This window comes from Dipteris shenzhenensis, chromosome 30, assembly GCF_047967505.1.
Source record: "Dipteris shenzhenensis isolate YYH24624 ecotype China chromosome 30, Dip_SZ_1.0, whole genome shotgun sequence".
NCBI classification, from domain to species: domain Eukaryota; kingdom Viridiplantae; phylum Streptophyta; class Polypodiopsida; order Gleicheniales; family Dipteridaceae; genus Dipteris; species Dipteris shenzhenensis.
The window spans coordinates 36,861,571-36,880,168 of NC_141625.1; positions in this window are offsets into that span (position 1 = coordinate 36,861,571).

Genomic DNA, 18,598 nt, shown 5'->3' on the forward strand with positions numbered 1-18,598 from the left:
CATTTGAGCCTCACTGATTAAGCCACTTTCTTCATGCACATTTTCCTCTACATCGATGCATCTGACCCAGCACTTAAAAAGAACAAAAGAAAAGGAACTATTTACTATTCTTTCATCGATCAATGGTTGGTATAGATCTAGATTAGAGTAGACTAGATCGCCATAGAGGGGACGCTTTGAATTTCCCCAAGTTGCCAATCTAAGCCATGCTCAAAATTCTTGACTAGTACCTACTCGGAATTTGTCCATACGCTCACATATGGTTTCACATCATTACATTACCTGAAACCTTACGTTCATCAGTTTAGTGAGTAGACTTTAGAGTTAAGAGGCATTGCAGATTGTTTCAGTGGGTAGATAGCATTTGATTTCACACACACATGCCACCATTGTAAAGCCTATTCGGCTATCTCACGGCATCGTGCACATCATTTTAGCCTTGTAAAGCCTCTTGGCTATTCCCGGCATCATTGCCACAAGCCTTGTAATACAGATCAGATTTTATATATTGCAGTTCTATCTTCACCGATGGTTTGGAGATTTCACTTGGCATAGTCAGTGTATTTGCAGTTGATTCATACAGAGATTTTCACGACACTTTTAAGTACATTTCTTGCACCATGTCGACTAGCAACCTCAATCTGGAGGCATCTACTAAGTTAGACAACTCCAATTACGGTACATGGAAATACCGAATGGAGACCATTCTTGTACTTCAGGACAAATGGGAGTATGTCGATGGGTCTACACCTAGACCATTGGCTGATCCAGCCACAAGTAGCTCTACTCCATCTGTTGTCACACCACCAGCAATGGGATCTACAATGGCATCTACAACTACACAAACAGTTTCCGCACCAGTAGCAAATCCTGCCATTGCCCGAGCTCAGGCAGAATGGGATAAGAAAGACAAGTATGCCTATCACCTGATCAAGCAGAATTTGCAAGATGTCATGCTAGGATAGCTCAATACAGTCAAGACATCAAAAGAAGCATGGGATATGTTCGCAGCTCTCTATGAGTCCAAGAACACATCCAGGATTCTCACCCTAAGAAACCAGATCAACCAAAGTTTTCACAACAATAGTGAAACCGGTCATGCTTATGTACTTCGCATAAAAGACTACAACAGTCAACTTGTAGCAACAGGAGAGACTATGGACCCGGAAGAAATGGTTCAAGTTATTCTGAATGGACTAGGAGAGGGATACGAGAATCTAGTCTAGAGTATTGCCATCCAACGGCAAATTTTGACACTAGAAGAACTTCAGTCAGTCCTACTTGGTGAAGAACTCAAAACTCAAGCAATTCAAGCACGTAAAGGTCATTCTAATGATCAGGCATTCATAGCTTCAGATAGAAGCAAAGGCTGAGGCTGAGGCAGAGGTAGATCATATCAAAAAAGTGGTCATCATCAGCAACAAAATCAAAGTCATCATCAACATCAGCATCAGCATCATCCTCAGCAACATCAGAATCAGCAAAGAGGAAATCATTCCAATCGAGGAAGATTCCAAGGATGAGGGAATGCATCCACCAATGTGTCAAACATTCAATGCAGCTACTGTCACAAGTTTGGACACTATGAAAGAGATTGTCGCAAGAAGCAGTACGACCAAGGCGGTCAATCCAGCAGTAATCGAGGGAATTCTCGAGGCAGAGGAAATCATCGTGGTGGACATTCTAGTCACAATAATTTTGCAAATGAACATGGAAATATGTTTCTTGCAAGTGAGGAACTACATCAGACTGATACAGTGTACCTAGACACTGATTTCAATCCCAAATAGGATTACAACTATCAAGTCGACCAAGTGGAATAGGATCCTTGGTACATCGACAGCGGTGCATCATCTCACATGACAAATCATCAGGAATGGTTTACAAAAATGAAGCCATTAGAAGGACAGAAAAATGTCATCTACACAGCAGACAATACACCGAATCCAGTTCAAGGGACAGGCATCATCCCTATGAACAATTTCACTGGTACGAAAGGATTAGTAAAAGATCTGCTATATGTTCCAAAGCTCAGCAAGAACCTTTTGTCAATAGGTCAAATGACAGAACACAATTACAAATTCATCTTTGACGGTGATGAATGCACTATCAGAGATAAATCCAAAAGATGTCAGCTAGTAGCAAAAGGTGTCAAGGAAGGACGCTTATATAGAATGCTAGCTACAGTACCAGATAAGCATGCCATGTCAGCTCAACTGCAACAGATGCCACTATCTGCAAAATGGCACAAGAGATATGGTCATGTCAACTTCAAGTACTTGTTAGATCTCAGGAATTAGAATATGGAAATTGGGATTCCGAAGCTACAGTTTCTTGGAAAAGTTTGCAAAGCATGCTGCTTCGGCAAACAAAAGCGAACCAACTCTGTCAGAAGTACCTCTCGTGCATGAGGTATTCTTGATTTGATACATACAGATGTATGGGGTTATGCCTAGACCCGCAGCATCAATGGTTCACTTTACTACTTGACTTTCATTGACAACTACAACAGATATTGTTGGGTCTACTTTCTAAAAGAGAAATCTGAAGTGTTTTCTAGATTTCAAGAATTCAAAGCCATGGTAGAAAACTAGACAGGCAGAAAGATCAAGGTCATGAGATCAGATAGAGGAGGTGAATACATGTCTTCAGCATTCATGAACTTTTGCAAAAATCACGGCATTTGAAGACAATTCACATGTGCAAATACTCCTCAGCAAAATGCAAGAGTTGAAAGGAAGAATGGGACTTTAGCAGACAGTGCTAGAGCAATGCTCAATGAAAAGCATCTTCCAAATCAGTATTGGGCAGAAGCAATAGCTACAGCAAACTACTTGCTTAATCGGCTTCCTATCGAACTGATACAGGGTATGACTCTTTATGAAGCATTCACTAGACAAAAGCCACACATTGGGCATCTCCGCATATTTGGTTGCATAGCATATGCCCACATACATGATGATCATCGCAGGAAATTGAATGCGAAGTCATGCAAATGCATCATGGTTGGCTACAGTGAAGAAAGCAAAGCATACAAATTGTATGATCCCATCAACCGCAAGGTCATTATCTCCAGAGATGTAATCTTTGATGAGAAATCAGAATGGAAAACCTCACCTACATAGGAGATAGAAGCATTGACTTCACAGTCATCTACAGAACAGGTTGATGAAGAAGAGCAAGAATTGCTAGCAACACCCCAAGCAAAGCCACAGCAGCTCAGATGGTCTACTAGGGAAAGCAGACAAACAACTAGATTGACATATGCTCAAAAAGGCACAGCAATTCAGGTGGAAACCACCAACTATGCTCTTATGACTACCATCATGGCTACAGAAGAGCCAGTGTACTTCGAAGACATAGTAGACAAGCTAGAATGGCAAACTACTATGAATGAAGAAATGGATGCTTTGTATAACAATAATACTTGGGAATTATGCGACCTTCCACCAAGAAAGAAGGCCATAGCAAACAAATGGGTATACAAAGTGAAGTACAATCCAGATGGTAGTATTCGGAGATACAAAGCCAGATTAGTTGCAAAAGGATTTGCACAACAATATGGTCAAGACTATGATGAGACTTATGCTCCAGTAGCAAAGATGGATTCCATACGGTTCTTGATATCACTAGTGACACTCAGCAGATGGAATGTGTATCAGCTCGATGTCAAAAAATCATTTCTCAATGGTTATCTAGACGAGGAAGTCTACATGCAACAACCAGCAAGTTATGTTGAACTAAGAAAGGAGAATAAGGTTTGCCATCTCAAGAAAAGTCTCTACAGCTTAAAACAAGCACCCAGAAGTTGGTACAGTAGAATCGACAAGTATTTTGCTGATCTAGGATACATGAAGTCCAATGCAGATCATACTCTCTACTACAAAGTTCAAGGGGAAGACATTACTATTGCACTTTTGTATGTAGATGATCTGATTGTGACAGGAAGCAAGGATAGCTTCATCAAAAAACTGAAAGAAGACTTATCTGCAAAGTTTGACATGAAAGATCTTGGACTTAAGCATTATTGTCTTGGAATTGAGTTCTGGAGAGATTCAGATAGCACATTCATGAGTCAACTCAAGTATGTTGACAGTCTCCAGAAGAAGTTTCATATGGCAGATTGCAAGATTGCAGCCACTCCCATGGAACAGAGTTTGAAACTTACTAAAGATTCAGAAAAGCCTACAGTCAATGACAGATACTACATGTAACTCATCGGATCTCTTATATATCTGACTATCACTTGGCCAGATATTTGTTATGCAGTAAGCTCACTAGCACAGTTTATGGCAAATCCAAAACAGTCTCACTGGAATGCAGCCAAAAGAGTCTTGAGATACATAAGAGGTATAAGACAGTTTGGGATAGAATACAGAGGAAATCATCCACGGTTGCATGGGATACTGTGACAGTGATTATGCCGGAGATCATGAGACCAGGAGATCGACACAGGGATATGCATTTTTCCTTGTTCAAGGTGCTATATCATGGTTGTCAAACAAACAACCAACTGTTTCTTTGTCTTCGACTGAAGCAGAATATAGAGCACTCACTATAGGTGCGTGTGAGGCTATATGGCTCAGAAGACTATTGTCAGAAACATATTACTTTGATGAGTCAAAGCCAACAACAATATACTGTGATAATCAATCGGCTCAAGCATTGGCCAAGAATCTAGTATATCACTCCGAGACAAAGCACATTGATGTCAGAGAGCACTTCATCAAAGAAAGAGTGTTACTTGGTGACATGGATGGAGTGGAAATGGATGGCTACCTTAACGGGAGTAAATTGAAAAGATACTATGGCTCCCTCAACCTGTAGACCCTCCAGACCATCCATAGGGAGGTAGCCCATATGAAACTTCAGGCCATCAAAGAATCCAAGGCATGTAATGCCAAAATCAAACAACTTAAGCAAGTGGCCTTGCTTAAGGCAACACTTGAACATCCAAGAATGATTGATGAACTAACGGTAGATCCAACTAGGTTGAATTTCCAATTGTAGGGCCCAAGCTTATGCATCCAGGCACTCGTGGATCTAGGAGTGAGCCATAACTTCATCCCCTGCAAAGTATGGGAAGTGTTGCACGTACCCCTAAACCTTAATGTGGCTTCAGTCCGCGCCATCAACGGTCAACTCTTAAGCACATTAGGGTGTGTAGACTTGAAACTAATGGTTGTTTGCACTAGGAAGTAAAGATTTGTTTTTATGTTCTCCCCATAGAGGCGACCAATGAACAGATGATGGGAGGACAGTAGTAATTATGCTTTGTGAACTTCATTCCACCCCTGCCATAGTCCCATCACTTGTGTCAGAGGTAAATAAATTTTAAACAAAGGCGATTCCAAGGCCTCAACAACCTCCAGCGCTCCTGGTTTCGACCCTCAGAGGGAAGTCCAGGCCCAGACAATACAAAGTTCTAATCATAGTGACAGCAAGACCGTGCCACAAGCTACTCTGCCACCCCTACCATCTACCTAGAAATGCTGTGAACAACAAGTGCAAGAAGCCATTCTATGTGCACAATGCCACATCAACAGCAGTCATCGACCTAGAAGGATCGAAGTAGGGGAAGGGTCTCCGATCCCTTCTTGGCTTACACCGACCAGGGCAACCCCATCCAAGAGGAGCTCAACGCTGCCAATTGCCTTAACTGCTAGGGCCGAATTCACCACTCCTAGAATAGCAGCCTCACAAGTGCTGGGTTGCCACAAAGCTCTTGGAAGCCCAGGGATACTACCAAGGTGAGCGAGCCGCTTGGGTCCAAAAACTTTGCACAAAATACATGATCCCAACATGCTAGGGTTTAGAAGGTAGTAACACAAGAACTTGTGTCAACTCTGGATGCAGTTCCACAAGAACCTACCCTCAAGCCCGTTGTGAGCGACGAACAAGCCCCCAAGCCCTCTGAGTGCCATGATTCCACGAATAGTGCAACTCAATGAGAATGTCACCTAGGTCATCGAGGAATCAACACAAGAACCAACCCCTAAAAAGGGGATAGTTACACAAGAACCTTCATCCAGGCCTGTGCGCACGCCATCAAAGAACGCCTTTCAATAGAGCCGTTGTAGTGCTACATAACCTACCTACTACATCAAGGGTCGTGGTACCACAAGAACCTATTTTTGTACTGATTACAACCACACAAGAACCCGCGTGCCTTCCCTCAAAAGATCTCCATCAGAGTGAACAACACAGAGCCAATACACCCTTGATAACCAGGGTGAGGCACAAACTCATCACGTGCTCTACTTGGCTGATGATGTAGTATGCTATCGCTCGGCATTCATCTCCATTTCATTTCAAATAATCATCAAGTCCAGGTCTAGGTGAGTCTATACGGTAGGCATATCAACCCCATGCACCAGCAGCTCACAAGTCTGTGGTATTCCAGTGCACCCACTCACATTCACAGTCAGCATTAGGTGAATACGGCTAGTACATCTCTTGTGCATTATCTTCATGTCGCATCCTTGCGTGCTGACCTCACAAGTCTATGCGACACCTAGTCTGTTCACCTCGTTTTTCCCTTCACACGACGCCCTCAGTATCCAGAGCCCCCTTCTTTTCCTTTCTTTCCTGTTTTTCCCTTCTTCCTCGCTCCACCTTTTTTCCTCTCTCTCCCTCTTTCTTCCTCCCACCTCTCTCTCACACACAAATTTCGATAGCTGCTATCCCCACGGCCATCGCATTTCTGCTATCCCCACGGCCTGTTGCCATAGCTTCTATCCCACCATGCTTGTTGCCTGCCTGCTAACCCACTGACCATTGCCATAGCTCCTATCCCCATGACCCATCGCCTTATGCTATCCCCTTGGCCGTAAGGATACCAAAAATGATAAAAGCCCCCCCTATCCCCCCGAGTCGTCGCCTTAGCAAAAATAGTAAAACTCTGTCAAATTTCTGCCAGACCTTCCCCAGCCCTTTGCCCTCTTCCAGCCTACATTCCAGCCCCCATTGAATGTCCTAAGCCTCCTCCTCGTCCACTGACTCTCTTCTCATGCAGCTACCCTCCCTTTTTCCCATGGATCCTGAGAATGAATTCTTCGACTTCTAGACACAGCTCGGCCTCTACCCCCCAAATCCATAGCCTGTTGGCCCTTTCGAATCCCAGAGTACACCCTCAAGGACAATCCAAATGCCCTCTAACATTCCAACAGAGGACCTGCAAATGGAGGAGGAGATCTCGACGCAACAAGCCACTCAGGATCCGTCCACAGTAGCTGCAACTACTCCCTCCAAGACATCCAAAAAGTGTACTCTAGCTCCAACACAAGGGGAGTACAAGATTGTGCAATCCTAGATGCACTCACAACTTGGAGAATCCTACTCAATGGATGTGACATCCACTCCTTCTATGCCTACGAGGTGCACGACTACACCCTCCACTACCACAATGCGGCTGCGTATCAAGCTATCAAGGAGCCAGAGGTTCAAGCCTCCCTAGCACCAATAGGTCTTGGATCCATGGCAGACCGCCTCCCTTGTCACCTGGACATGAAGCTGCTCAGGGAATTCCTCCAGGCCTACAACTCGAACACCACCGCTGGCATCCTATGCGACACAACAAGCACCCCCCACTTCTACCACGTCAATGTGGATGTGGTGTGCACTACCTTTGGCCTCCCCATCTCATCGAAGAGAAGTACTCTCAGAAGAAAAAGCTACACGATGCCCTCGGCCAGCAGATCTACAACTACGATCGCGGAAGAAGAGCAAAGGCCGCATGGCACTTCTCCGAGATCACCAAGTCGAAGTTGGAGAAATTGGCACACATGCTCTAGTGGGGCTGCTAACCCAAGTCAAGCATATGGACCACCACTAATCCATCATGCCCAACATCCTCGCATGATTGGAAGCGCCATAGGTCACCAACTGGGTGGACTAATTTTGCACCCAGATGCGAGAGGACCTCAAGATGCACGGCAAAGTCCTCGATAGCCCCATGCTCTATATGCCAGTGCTCTACCATATGTTGCAGCAGAGCAACCGCCAATTGGATATGGGCTGGCTGACAAAGCAACTACAGGACCTGTGCCAGATGTAAAATAAGAGACAGTGGCCGTAATTAAGCGACCAAGGACAGAGCTGAGTGCCACCCCTGCCAGATCTATCCCGCTCATCCACCCCTTGACAACCAAATGTGCATCCAATATGAAGACTGAAAAGTGCGAGAATTCCTACGCAAGCAGCATCGAATTGAGCACCCCAATCCCCGCTCTAAGGGCAAGGCCACCACCTAGGACCCCATCGACGTGGATGACTTCCCTGGGGACGATATTGTTCACATTGGCCTGTTTGGAGCCCAAGGCACTCTACCCTGTCCCCCAAGTCTTGGCCTCAGCTTTCGCCCACCCTCAGGAGACCGCCTCCTTCATTACCAGTTCCTCCTCGTCCCTATGGGTCGGGGTCACAAAAGCCCTCCAATTTTATAGTGCATTCCATTATCAGACCCCAGGCAATTACAGCACCATGTCAGCCGAGTAGCACGTCGATCAGAGGGAGCTCCAATTTTTGTTGTGGATACAATGGCCCAACCTCTGTAGGTGGTGCAAACGATATTGCAAAGGAGCCAAGAGCACGCCTCCCAGCTATCATCCACTCTCTTCCAAGCACACTCAGCATGCACGACAGCCACATGCTTATGGTCATCGCACAAGCTACGAGGAAAATCACCCTCGACAGAGTAGAGGAATATCAAACCAAGGCCGAAGTGCTAGAAGTCTCCCTCACCAAGCTCAAGGATGAGAGCTTTCTACCAGTGAATACCCGGTCCAAATCCTCATGGACCAGTTGGACAAGGCAAAATCCAGCCTTTGTACAGTGAAAGAATGCAGGGTGCAAGCCAAGAAGCAACAAGCCAAACTCAGGGAGGGATCCAACAAGCAGATCCAAACCCTTTAGGATCTCTTAGCACAGGAGCGAGCCCTCACTGTAACCATGCAAGTAGAAAATGAGAGCATGCATACCTCTGGCTGCCCACCAAAAAAATCAACATTGGAAGACAGGGAACAATAGGGGTTCCAGATGTACCGGGAGGTCTACGCACAACTCGCCACATACACTCTTGCCCCACGCACCATCCTCAAACACTCCAAATGCACTTCGATGCACTACGCACACAAAACCTCATCTTCCACATAGACCTCACTGCCCCCCTTCCTTCCAATTCACTCCAAGCCATCCTCCGCCGCAATCCCGATCATTTGCCGCCCCATCCTCACCATGTCATATTTCTCCCTTCATCTTCAGCCCGGCCGCCAGTCTCTCCCTCTTCTATCCCTCCAACCTTCAGACCCTCCCTGCCCACCCCATCCTACTCAACTTCCAGGCGTGGTGCTGGGTCATTACAAAGTCCACCAATTATCCACAGGGCGATGAACTGATGCAACCAGCCAAGCTCAATGAGCTCAGCCCATGGGCCTACACTGCTGATAGCCTCCAGGCTGATATCAACTAGATGTAGACCTACGGGGTGTGTGTGTGTGTGTGTGTGTGTGTGTGTGTGTTTAGATTAAAAAGTCCCATCAATAATTGAGCCATACAGTTAATTCCAATGCAACCAGAGTTTGCAAAAATTTTGATCAAAATTAAGAATTTCTAATAATATTGAGTTTGACAAACATAATATTGAAAAAAGATGTCGAATCCTCAGGCAGTCCAGGTTCTGAGGTCAGGGTCCACTTACCTACCACCATCCAAACAAACTAGGTGTTAGAACATCATAGTTACATTTGGGTAGACAGGTAATGCCTATTTTCCCCAACTTGTTATCGCTTTACCTAGGAATATAGACAACCATATGGATTCTTAGATAATTTAAAAAATAATTTAACCACAAGTGAAATTTAAGTCACAAGTGGAGTAAGGAGCGAATGAGTGCATGGGTTAAGAAGGGATTAGAAGAGGTATGGGGCGATTAGTGGGCTTGGTATGTGGGGTGGTTAAAAAGAAAGTGTAAAGCAAAGATTTCACAGGGGTACATAAAAGAATAATTCATAGTTAGGGAAGTATTCATGTGTGTGTGTGTGTGTGTGTGTGTGTGTGTGTGTTCGTGTGTAAAGAAATAAGTGTATGTCTGTGTGAGATACGTTTACTAATCAAATTTTTTCCTTTTCTTTTTGTGTGTGTGTGGCCCACCCCCAACCCAGAGAGTGAGACCACATGGTGGGGAGTAAGACCATCATGTGGAACTTACTAAGTAGATCTGTATGATAAGTGTCAAAATGAAAAAATAATGCCAATAGTAAATGTGTAAACCACTTATGCAAAATAGATATAAAAGTTAGTAAAAAATAAGGTGGATCACAACATGACTAGGGATTATCCATACTAAAGAATTATCCAATGGATGTGAATTAATTATATGGCACTAGTCCGACCAAAGGCTAGTTGGGAAATCAAAGTGTGTGTTTAGATTAAAAAGTCCCATCAATAATTGAGCCATACAGTTAATTCCATCAATTGCATAAAAATTTAAAAAAGGGAAACATATAAGGGAAAATGTTGAGACATCTAAGTTGAAAAATGCAACTAGAATTTGCAAAAATTTCGATCAAAATTAAGAATTTCTAATAATATTGAGTTTGACAAACATAATATTGAAAAAAGATGTCGAATCCTCAGGCAGTCCAGGTTCCAAGGTTGGGGTCCACTTACTTGCCACCATCCAAACAAACTAGGTGTTAGAACATCATAGTTATGTTTGGGTAGACAAGTAATGCATGTTTTCCCTAGCTTGTTATCGCTTTACCTAGGAATATAGAGAACCATATGGATTCTTAGATAATTAAAAAAATAATTTAGCCACAAGTGAAGTTTAAGTCACAAGTGGAGTAAGGAGCGAATCAGTGCATGGTTTAAGAAGGGATTAGAGGAGGTATGGGATGATTAGTGGGCTTAGTATGTGGGGTGGTTAAAAAGAAAGTGTAAGGGAAGATTTCATGGGGATACATAAAAGAATAATTCATAGTTAGGGAAGTATTCATGTGTGTTTGTGTGTGTGTGTGTAAAGAAATAAGTGTCTATGTGTGTGAGATGCATTTACTAATCAAATTTAGTTTGTGTGTGTGTGTGTGTGTGGCCCACCCCCAACCCAGAGGATGAGACCACATGGTGGGGTGTAAGCCCATCATGTGGAACTTACTCCCCACCTACTAATAATAAGTGAATAAAAGTGGATCTATATGATAAGTGTCAAAATGAAAAAATAATGCCAATAGTAAATGCGTAAACCACTTCTACAAAATAGATATAAAAGTTAGTAAAAAATAAGGTGGATCACAACATGACTGGGGATTATCCATGCTAAAGAATTATCCAATGGATGTGAATTAATTGTATGGCACTAGCCTGACCAAAGGCTAGTTGGGAAACCTAAGTGTGTTTAGATTAAAAAGTCCCATTAATAATTGAGCCATACAGTTAATTCCATCAATTGGATAGAAAGTTAAAAAAGGGAAACGTATAAGGGAAAATGTTTGAAACATCTAAGTTGAAAAATGCAATTGGAGTTTGCAAAAATTTCGATCAAAATTAAGAATTTTTAATAATATTGAGTTTGAAAAACATAATATTGAAAAAAGATGTAAAATCCTCAGGCAATCCAGGTTCTGAGGTCAGGGTCCACTTACCTGCCACCATCCAAACAAACTAGGTGTTAGAACATCATAGTTACATTTGCCTATTTTCCCCGACTTGTTATCACTTTACCTAGGAATATAGAGAACCATATGGATTCTTAGATAATTAAAAAAATAATTTAGCCACAAGTGAATTTTAAGTCACAAATGGAGGAACGAGCAAATGAGTGCGTGGGTTAAGAACGAATTAGAGGATGTATGGGACAATTAGTGGGCTTGGTATGTGGGGTGGTTAAAAAGAAAGTGTAAAGGGAAGATTTCACGGGGGTACATAAAAGAATAATTCATAGTTAGAGAAGTATTCATGTGTGTGTGTGTTTCAACCTACATTTCTACTACTTATTATCATATCTCAATCCAATATCCTTGACCCATTCAGAATCGTATGACTTTAATGCCCTTTAATCAGTCATTCCTTAAGTTCATTAAACAACCTCAAATCTACTGCTTGTAATTGCAGAGATCACACCCATCTCCCATGAAATTCTCCACAATCCCTTATATCCCAAATCTTACTGTTTCCCATATAAATGACTCAGAAAATATTACAAATAATTATCTTGGCATTGCAAAAAATAGAGTTTCCGTAATACAATCAACTAAGTAAAGATTGGAAAGGGAATACAAGATGTCCCATATCAGTCATTAATACTCCTTTTTTCCAAAAAAAAACTCATACAGTCACTTCTGACAGAAGGAGGCAAATGACAAATCACTGTTCTGCCAGAAAATTGTATGATAACAGTAGTAACTATAGATCACTGAATCGTTTCAAAATTCCATGTTTATGGTATACCCATACAAAGGAAAATCTACTCCCAAACTTCTCTGTATTAGCCAAAAATTGTAAACAAAACAGGAATTAATATTATAGGATGATTATATGCATCCATCCATTCTGTTGGTAATACATAGTGTGCCAGTGTAATCTTAATAAACCTTCATCAGCAAATCTGGTTGAGAAGTGTGCCAACTCACCTGCATCCATCCACATGAAGGACAAGTTAGAACAAAGACCATTCAAAGTGGGATTGCAGGCCTCCATGCTGGCACACAGTTGTCATCCACGTCACACAACCCGATTAGCAATAATCCATATTTTGGCACTTGTTACTTGGTCAAGGTATGTTCCTTATCATTTCTCGTTTGCTGCTTTCACTGGTATTACCATTATGAATTCTTCTCAATAATCATCTCTCAAACATAAATAATCACGATTACTTCAACACAAAAGAGATTCCTGTCAATCCTGTATCCCAATTATAGTATTACTATTGCATACAAGGTACAAATCACTAGTTAGCTTGATTTTCATGTAGTCCATTAAATTTTTCCTTATAAGTGGGCATGGAAACATTTATTACTGTCTCAAGTCTTCCATTTCACTCCTCATCCGAGGAAAAGGCAGTTACGTAGTTTGCATGCATTTCATTGCTTATCAAAAACCTTCATACGAAAACATATATTCAATATAACACTTCCATATATTGCTATTATCATGTAAACATTTCCTTCTCTGTAGTCTCTATACCAAAAGAAGAATCAAGTATGGTTTCTTGGTGGATTACATTCCTTAGAAAACATATGGTACTAGTTGCAATCAGCCAAATCTATTTCGAGACACATTGTATCCAATGTATAAGGTGGGATATATTGGGCCCCCTTCTCTCTGCTATATGCCCTTCTCTCTGCTATATGTTATATGTAGTGGTCTATTCACAGTCAAATGATGAGACTTTTTTAGTACCAGAAGGCCGCAAATCTTCAGCACGTAACTATTCTGCCCTCTGCTAAAGTCGGACAGGGCAATCGCCACCATGCTATTGTACAATGCCCAATCTCATCACTCGTTTGCAGTCACGGTGATCTACCTCCACCTATCCCGTATAGTTTCCGGTTATCACAAGGCAAGTCTTTGCACTCAACCATCAGTGAGATGGTCCTCAAGTGGATCTGTGCTAATGTACTTCGCCCGTTTAAGTTGTGCTCTAGGCTCTTCATAAAAATGAAATCTCTCGAGTTTATTTGTATTCGTCATTATGCAAAAAACTTCGTTGCTTCCCAAAGCTACTAGTAGTTGTGGATGTAAGCACTGCCACTATACTCCACTAGAACCTTTGCTTTTGGTTCCTTCCCGATGGTTCTGAATGCTTCCCTGTATCCCTCAGGAGCCAGTCCTTCACCAACTGGGTAGTCATGATGCTTCGCTTCTCACTCAATTTCTCTATTGGATAGATAAGCCGTGATTTCATCCAGAACTCGTACATATTCTATTTCTCAGAGAAGAGCATGATGAAATATAACAAATTACAATGTGTGGGTCAACATATCTCTCCTACCGTCCATAGAGGAGTTCACTACTATGAAACATAGATCGTATGTTATGCATTTTCGTAGTTTCATCGTCTACTCTATCGCATACACTCCAGGCTTTCCTTGGGCTAGTAATGCCCTCAACCATCACAGAGTCTAATACGTGCCAGGCTCTCCGCGGTCAACTTCTTATCAAGCCCATCGAGTTTTCATGGAGAGCATATTGTGCACCTATAAAACCATGACATACTCTTAGCGTAGCCTCCATTGATATTCCCAACCATTCGAGACGTAAAATCTTCGCTTCATTCTATAATCATGGTGCACTAACGGTTTCGAGACTGAGACTGCGTTCTAACACTAACGTGTGCTCTAGATGTTACAGATGCTCTCGCTGAGGTGCGCGGTCGCTTCACCGTTCCTGCTTGCAGGAACTTCACAACTTTGCGAGGGTTGGCTAACGTATCTCCCCCATCGTCGAAGGAGAAGCTCACTAGTAACAAGCCAGTCCATCATCGCTCCTCCATCAAAATAAGGCCCAAATGATCGCTTGGACTCTATATAACGCCATATCTCCTCACATAGCCCAGACTGGGGTACTGTTCCACCTTCACGGTTTACATGGCGGGAACTGCAACGTTCATCCTGCCTCGAGCCTCCCATCAATTATGTGCTTTACTACTAGATGGGTACCTGGGGGAGGTCCATGCTTGCTCAAGCGTGCTCGTTGAAGCTTAAGTCCTCTTCTTGAGGTGTGTGTCCTGAGAGCAGGTCTCTTTGAAATGCATACTCTAATTGTAGCCTTGTAATGGCTGTTCCCTTCTCGTGGGTTCTCTTGCTCTCGTCAGTCTGGGAAGGGTGAATACTTCGCTACTCAGCGTTAATACTCTTCCTGGACTTCGTTTACTTCGAGGGATGGGGAAGACGCTCCAATTAAGGAGGTCCCTTGGTACTCCACTTCCATTTAATTTTGGCTGCTACCATTCCCTGTCTTGCTTAGGGCGAATCTCTGGCTGCAATCTCCCGTTTATTTGTAGTGCGGTATCTAATGGAGCCTATCAACTCCTCTCCCTTATCCATACCTACAACGGTAAGGTGGAAAAGGGTCCCTATTAATGTAAACTTTGAGCTACTACGCTCACTTCCATCTTTTATCCTTCGTTTAAACTCTAGATCCTTTGTGTCACATCGATCCCTCCGTACATCCATAGGTTCCCTTACGGTCTCCATAGTGTAATTGACGTTGTCTCCTGAATCCAAGGCATAATCTACTATACATCTAGTGGTATCGGTCGTGGTTCCATATCCAATATTTCGCGGCATCTTCCATGGATATATATTTCTCGTGTGGTTATGGTATACTCCCATATCCATGTATGTCCTATTAGTAGTATGGAGTCTATTCCCATAACTAAAATGACAAGGAATATCTGGCTAGTGCACATCTAATATACGCTTCCCTTAGCACCTCTATTATCTTTTATTAAAAGAGTATTACTGCAATCCAATAACATATTCCATCTCACATAGAATCCCGGTTATCATGGCTCGGAATTGTGAATACGTATAATAAGGTCAAATATGAGAGTGCTCTTGGTAAATAAGTGCTTGCTATCTCTCTTTTCCTTTTGTATAAATGTGTCAGCTATACCTGAATATACTGGCTCTCCTTGATCAACCATCATATCAATCACTTTACCATATTCTGGTAAGTAATCCATTAATTTTCTTTCTCACTTTAAACCTATAGTGATATAACATATCGATACATACCTCCTTACATATAATGGGGGTGTACACTGACACATCCCACAATGGGAGGATGTGTGTGTGTGTGTGTGTGTGTGTGTGTGTGTGTGTGTGTGTGTGTACATGTGCTTATATGTGTCTTGTGTATATATGTGATGTGTGCATCTGGATATAGTGTGGTTTGTGGATGTGTATTCATGGACCATTGGTGGTAAGGGTGGTAGTCCAAGAACTGATGGTAATCCAAGAGTCCAAGTTTGGTAGTCCAAGAGCCTGTGGTAGTCTAAGAGTCCAAGCGTGGAAGTCCAAGAGCTCGTGGTAGGCTAAGGACCTTAGTCTAAGGGCTTATGGTGGTTTATGAGTTAGTAAAAGTCCAAGATTCCAAGGATGGTAATTCATGAGGTAGTGAGTCCAAGACTCCAGGGGTGGTGGCACGTGGCAAAATTTCATAAACTCTTCTCCTTCAAGTTGCCACCTATCAGAAAGCCCTCAAGTGGTTTTTTTAAAAATACGGATAATAGGTAGAATATGATGGGAAGGGGAGCATAGTGCTTCAAGACCACTAGAAGATGGGCTATGTGCCTATCAAAGAAGGCTCAAAAAATCCATGAAGTTTCTTGGCAACCAAACAACCATGCTAGCTACAGTGGAAGTAGAGCTTAGGTTATCCCTCATCAACTTGCAAGAACACTAATGCAAGCCTATCATAAGTCTTGGAGGATCTAGAGCAGGGCATGTACATGAGCTCATGGGGTCATAAGAGTTGGTTAAAGGTAAAGGCATAGTTATAGTCCACTACTGTACTTCCTCCCTCCTAGTGAAAGGTATCTTGTGAGCTGGTAGGCTCAAGTGAAAGGCTAAGGCAGCCGGCTGGGAGCAGACCATGCTCCGGTAGGCCATTAAAGCAAGGGTGGTGGTGACATGAAGAGAGACATTGAGGCCACAAAGTATGGAGTCCAATCTATGCTTAGGAGAAAATAGCCTCTCCTTTAAACACATGTACTTGTAGGGTTAATCAACTCTAAAGGGAGGGATAATCAACCCTAAAGGTAACACATGCACATCTAGGGTTAATCAACTATAAAGGTAAGGATATAAGAACTAAAGGTTGATCAACTCTAAAGGTAATGCATGCACATCTAGAGTTAAACAACTCCAAATTTGACAGGTGTACTTCTAGGGCTAATCAAATCTAAAAAGTAAGAATATAAGATATCGTCCATGTCTAGGGTCAATGAACCATGCTTCTTAGCAACAAATAGGTCTTTGTCTTATGGGAGAGTTAGTCATATGTTCCACCCTCAGAAGGCGACCTATGAAAAAGTTATAAGCACATAAATATAAACTTTTGAAAATTTTTGGAGGACCATGCAATCTTGCCCTATGACACCTACACATGACAAACACAGGAGGCCGCATTAGTTTAGGGATCCCATGTTAGCAAGGATACACACATTCCATCTACAAGTGTTCACATAATAATTAGGCTTATTGGAGGGTGACCAAAGGACCTAACTAGAGGTCTCGCCTTGGATTTCTAGAAGGCAAGGAGCGAACACTTCTATCGCCCATGTGATAGAACTCTTGCTTAAGGCCAAAGATTAGAATTTCTAGAATGCAAGGAGGGAAACACGTCTATCCCTATGCAATAGGACTCTTGATCAAGACCAAAGATCAAAATCAATCTAAGGTACCTCAAATGTTTATTTTTGAATTTTAAAAAAGTTGAAAGAAGGAAGTGTTGATTGGGCATTCTAACTTAGGCATTCTTGGAAGGGGCATACAATTTTCCTTAGAACTCCAAATCAAGAAATTTTGGAACCAAATCAGTGATTGTAACTCTATCTATACATGAAATTGCTCAAAGGTTATGAAAAAATCTCACATCAAATGTCAACTATTTGGGCATCTATTCCAGGTATTTCCATACCTAAACACTACATCCTCAACATGGCATCTATTGTTGAGTGTAAAGTTCGAAATGCTTCGATGTTTGATGGAAACAATTCCCATATCTAGAATTATTAAATGAAGTTGCGTGATGTAAAGTGTGGATACTTGTTGACAAAAAAAGTGCATCAACTAGCATAGAATGCAGCCCAAGTAGACATAGATGCCTATGAGGCGATGGCATTTGATCGACATTTTTACAACATCATTTAAGAACACAATTTTGGTTGAGGTGGTGCATCTAGCAAAAGCATTAGAAGTATAGAGCACACTGATATCCATATACATGAGGATTAAGACTTCAGTACATGTTACAATTGCAAAATCTTAGTATAAGAGATGGTGTCTAAAAAAGACAAAAGTACTCAAGGATAGGAATGGCTTTGACACGGAGAACTCTAAGTTTGTAGAATGAATATTATAGAGTCTATCCCCATCCTTTAAAGGCCTTAGAGTTGTAATAATTCCCAAAGGCAAAACTATCTAGTTAGATGAATTGATAAGCTAGTTGATCCAAGAGGAGGATTAGAGGAAAGGATAGGGGAGCACTATGTTGAGGGAGCATTAATGGGAAAATCTACCATTTTCCATATTCTCACAAGAAGAGATAGAAGAATGCATAGCACGTTAGGAGTTCTTGGCCTAGGCATGGATAGAACAAGAACAGTCAAGGTCAAGAAAGGAAGAGCAAGGTGAAGTGAAATAATTGTGGCAACATAGGCCACATTTCCAAAGATTGCCCTTAGAGTCAAATAAAGTTGATGCATCTCATAAGATGTGTTGTGCCATGGCAAGAGGGCCAATCGAGCTAGAAGACCTATGCAGACATCATGGATAAATTTTGACCATAACACTTGGATAGTACACTCAAGTGCTTCACACTACAAAAGAGATTGGTTTAAAATACTTGGTCCAATTAAGGGTGCTCCTAGTAT